Genomic DNA, 5,475 nt, shown 5'->3' with positions numbered 1-5,475 from the left:
TGTTTCAGCAGCTCCACCAGCCTGGAGGTTATAAATTAAGTGTTCCCCTCTGTGTTCTCCCAACTTCCAATATCCCTTCACCTTTTTTTGCAAAGGAGTATTTGCAATTTTGAAGGTGAACGATACCATCGTTGTGTAATCTTCACGTGGAAATAGACAGAGACCTTCAACGAAGGTTCTCATGGGAAGATGATAGCCATTGTTCAGTTCTTTCGCTTAGCTGGCCCTCACCAGTCCTTCACACATCAAAACTTCAGGGACTGCTGCAGAATAGACATGTTCAGGCCTGTAAAGAAACACTTTGAACTGCAAGTAGAATAACTGGAGCTGCCTCTGTACTCTTCCAGAACCCATCTGGTCCTAGAAATGACTGACCTAAGAATTTCTTAGTGTCTTTTAAATCGCCTCATTGCAAAGACTTAGTGTACTCAACATTTTTTTTCCTTTTGGTGGAAACAGATCAAACAGCCTATTAAATAGCCACGAAAGCAACACATATCCTCTCGGCCAAACACATGACAGAAGTCCACGCAATCTAACTGTAAGTACCTGTGGTATTCAAGAAGCCCTTGGAGAAAAGAAGCATGCTGCAGGTCACGTGTGTTATTCTGGCAGGTTGTAGCAAGCCAACTTAATTATAGGTTGTCTTTAATGCTGTATTCTGGGGTTTTATTTTGTGTGAGTGTGTGACTAAAGAAATAACAATACTGTCAGCCAACAACTTTTGCGAAGTCCTAAAAAACCTAAGCTATTAATTTTGGCTTGGGATTCATATAAACAAATCTTCAAACTTCAGAGGTTCCTCCTAGGAATGGGTGACTGTGCTCAAGTATCCGACTACAGAAGCAGGCTCTAATTTGTTTCGCTTACTTGAAAAAAAAACATTAGATGGCAGTAGATGCAGTAGAGGCTGTAGATGTATTCCAATGTAGTTTTCAAAAATTTATTTTAACAGAAATGGGCCTCCGAAATTCATTCCACACTAATTTTTACCTCAGAGTGAACTCTATTCCTGAGCGTTTCGTTAGCCGCTTGCTACGAATCCTGTGATATTCCAGCCTCTGGCATCAACAAGGACAGACACACTGCTGCACCACTTGATTGACCAGATAGGGCTGGTCAAAATCTCATCAGCTCCAAGTGAGGTTTTACAATTGTTACAATTGAAGACTGTGCTTTAGAGAAAAGGTGAAAAGTTGTCTTAAATAATACAGGATTTGACTCTGTAAGATATTGAACACCTTTGATTTTATGTAAAATTCTCTTAGCCACTTCCATCATTCAGAGTTAATGATAATTAAATCTTTACTCCTGCCATCAATCTGCCTCTGCAGTCTTTCAGACAGTTTTGTGAAGGGCTCGGCACACGAGCAAAGCACAAGTCTCTCCTTCTCTCGAGCCGCTGAGTTTACAGCTGAGAAAGCACATGTCCCACAGGATCCCTTGGTAGGAAAATCTCCAGGATGCCCTTGGGCCTGTTGAGGAGACCTGGGCACACAGCTTAAGGAGTGCAGGTGCTGGTGTCTCCTGAGGGCAGCTGGTTCTTCAGATGGGACATAAATGTGCAAGAAAAAAGCATTTCAAGACTCCCAGCAGACCGACTGTCCAGCTGTGTCTGTGGATGCAGTTCAGTGCTTTCGCAATCGCACCACAACCTGCTCCTGTAGAGACGGGTAAGCGGAATATTGCCCAGGGCATGGAGCCTCCCCCTGCCCAGCAGCGCACGCTCCCAGGGCCAGCCGTGTGATGCTCCCCTTTGAAGCAGCGTCGACTCAGCCGTTTGTCAGGTGGCACTGTGAATCAGCTCAGGGAAGTGATTTGTTTGGAAAAACAAGCCAAAAACACACAGTGCCACAGGGAGCTGTGCCTGCCCGCCTGCAAAAGCAGAGGAGGCTGCACGAGGAAGAGGATGAAACCTGGGAAAACGTGAAGCTAGCAAATGCACCTTGGCCCACTGGTTAAAACATGCCTTGATGCAAACAGTACCATACCTCCTCGCCTTCCCTCGCACCAGGGAGCCGCACCGCAGAGTCAGCACAGCACGCAAGGTGGGAGCTGGCAGCACACACTTCCCAGCCCGCTTCATGCCCAGGCAGGCACAGAGCCTCATCCGACCAGTTGCACCAATGCAACCCATTGCCTGTCCGACCTTCTTCCGCCCCTTCCCAGGCATGGGCACTCCTTCGTGAGCCAGCGAGACCGCAGCAAAGGCTGCTGCTGATTTTCTGCCTCGTTAATGAGCAGCTCCCAGAGGGGGCTGGCAAAAGCCACGGCTGACTGTGCTGTGGCAGCGGGGAGTCAGGGTGCTCCAGTGCTGATGGAGGGGAAGCAGAGCGGTGGGGTTGCCACCACTTGGCTCAGCTGGCCAGGAGAGCATCGTGCCAGTGCAAGGTAGCCTGCTCAAAATCTGACAGGCCTTGGGGCTCTCGGTTTGCCAAGAAGGCGAGGTATTGGTGGAGTTGCATCCTTGCTGGCTGAGGGCTTCTGGACCTGGGCGAGAAAGCGTCGTCCATTAAATAGTGGGGAAGAAAAGCCCTGAGAAAAACAGGGATTCAGGCAGCTAGGTCGTCTTTTCAATTACACTGTCATCTCCCAGTGTGCCTGATCAGTCTTGATAGATTTCAGCACTTCTTTTCCCTGCAAGTGATTCCTCCATCATTTCCAACGGTACCTTTGCAGAGTTTATAAAGGGGAAGTGACACACCAGACAAGCTGCTCTGCCCTGCTCTCATAAGCACCAGTGCCAGGCTGAGAGTTTACAATAGGTTTTTGAAGCAGAGGACTGAAAAATTACTTTACTTTCTCTTTTATCAATGTTTAGCCCAGGGCTTCCAACTGCAGCGTGTTTCTTAGCTCAAGACACACCACAAAGTAAAAACTGGCTCCAAAAGAGCAGCAGTTCAGAGTAAAAGTGGCATACAGTCTTGTGATATAAAATAGCTGACTCATATCAGAGGGGAAAATTATAGGAATGCACAGTTTATTTCATGCAGGGGTTGCTGGTGGGAGGAGAAGGAGGTTATCATCAAATTTAAACTGCAGAGCAATAACAAACATTTACCTCTCTAAGGCAGCAGAAAAACCATCCTGTTATGGATGACCAGGCACCACGCATACTTACTGGTATCTTGTCCAGCAAGACAAGCTTTCACCCATGAACAATGAGAGTAGTTGCCACTGGGTCTCAGGCAATGTTGAATTTACCAGAGCAAGGACTGTACTGCACAAAACACCTTCTGTTTGTGTTTTGGGCTCCACATTTGTGAATAAGCCTGAAGAATGCTGCTGTCCACTTCAGAGACTTTCTGGAAGGATTAATCCTCCCTAAAGGCTGAGAAGTAGCACATATTGGCACTAGTGTATGGCACACAGCTGTAGAGGCTCTCAGACATAAACAGCTTAAGCTTTGCAATCAAATGCAGTGTTGCCACATTTTGTAGTTGCAGAAACAGCCACAGTTACATCCCAAAAATTCCAGTAACACAGCTAGAAAGACTGTTTCACAGCCTTCTTGTGACCAGCTTTGGCTCTAGTGAGCTAAAGTATGATGCTGTCTTACAAACAGCAATAAGGCATATGCACGTGCAGCTAAGCGTGCAAAATGAAGTGTTCTGGTTTTGCCATGACAGAGTTAAAAGTTAGCAGAGCAATGTAGTCATGGTGAGGCAGGCATTGCTGAGGTGATCACGTATGTGGGGGTTTTTCTATATGCTTCACTCCTCCTCCCCCTCATTCCCACAACAGAGGGACTCACTGAAGGGGAAAGCAGAGGCACTGTCCTTAAACCTTATTCAGTGTTTGACCGGTCTATGCACTCATGTACTGGGGAACAATACAGGCTGCTGGGGGACCTGGGGTGCACCTGCGGGTTTTGCTCACCCTGACCAGCTTCTCACCCCTTTTTGGGTGACTCCCACCTGCAGTCCTCCTAAGGTGGCGGTGGCAGCACGAGGGGCTTCCCAGAGGCGCGCACCTTGGGCAGCTTTGGGCACAGACTCATGGAGCAGGAGAAGGCATCCTTCCAGCAAAGGCTTGGTGCCGGCGACAGATTTGTGTCCTCATGCCAACACATAAATGCACAGGAGCTCGTCAGAGCTATGGCTGCTGGCATTTGGAGGTGCGAAAGGACAGCCTCTGCAGCAGACACCTCATGTCAGGATCATACACCAACGGGGTGGGGTTTAGCAGCGAAACAGGTAACGTGTGACAATCAGATGAGTCTGAAAACTGTAATGCTATGCTATGCTATTTTCCCTGCTTATATCAGCTATGTAAAATGGTTTGGGTTTTTTTTTTTTTTTTCCCCAGGTGGTAACATGCAGCTACAAACAAGTTTTTAAAAAAGATTAGTCTTGCTCCAGCCATGCCTTAGAAAAGGTTTGTGAGTATCAAACAAACCAGAAATGTTCATAAAGCCCTACAGAAAAGAGCACTGGGTGCTAAAAAATTGATGCAGAAGTCAAAGGTTAACATAAATAATATAAATGGCCATGAAGCCATGTGCTTTTAGCAGGGCAAAAAGCTGCCTCTCACGTTTAGCTATGGGGTGTCTAGGATTCGCCTCCCTGATAACAACATGAAGAACATCAAAGCTAAATTGGCAAAGCCTTGAGCTACCCGTCAGGGTGGGTTAACACATCCCCATGGTGACTTCCTTAGCAGGACCTGCTCGTGTCTTGTGGAAGATGATGCTGAAACGGTCACTCCACTGTCACTCCTGGAACTGTTTTAAAGCACCTTGGCCAGATAAAAACAACAAATATGCTTGTGGTTGAGATTCACAGACATATAGGTGTTTTATTTACACATGAACACTATTACTGAGTTCAAATGATCTGCTTTTATGAGAATATTGTTGTCATCTGACTTTTCCTGTGTGGAAAACCTCATCTGCTAAACGACATGCAGCGTGCGTAAGATAATGAGTACAAAACTAGAGCTAGCAAAGACCTTACATTAACCATAATGCAGCACCGAACACTGAAATGTTGAATCTAAACACTAGGCACTTGATTTTGGTCAATGCAGCTAATTAACAGATTTGTTGTGATTGAATAGGATGGAGCAGAAATAAGGAAATGGGTGAAAGCATCTGGCTACTGGTTTTATTCTTTTGGCACTGTAGGACTATCGCTTCTTGGCAGCAGTAGCTGGTTTCTTTTTCCCGTTGGAACCATGTCTGTAACTCCTATGCCAAAACTCAAATTCTTCTTTAGGTTCTATGTTATTTTAGCAAGTACACCAATCAGTGCAAGCCAATGACCTTGGCCACTTGTCACACTGGAAGAAAACCAGTGGACTCGTTCCCAAGCAACAGATTGGGTTTGTGTTGGGTCCCAGTGGCTGAGTGCCTGGGCTCTGAGCGCTGTCAGGTCGCTCTCACCCAGCAGAAAAACATGCCCTCGGTACCAGCTGCTCTCCTTCGCCCCAGCCCTCTCCCTGGCAAGCCCAAGGACAGGCGGCGGGTGCCGCGAG

This window comes from Eurypyga helias, unplaced genomic scaffold (assembly GCF_000690775.1).
Source record: "Eurypyga helias isolate BGI_N326 unplaced genomic scaffold, ASM69077v1 scaffold4162, whole genome shotgun sequence".
Taxonomy (NCBI): Eukaryota; Metazoa; Chordata; class Aves; order Eurypygiformes; family Eurypygidae; genus Eurypyga; species Eurypyga helias.
This window is presented reverse-complemented; position numbering follows the sequence as displayed.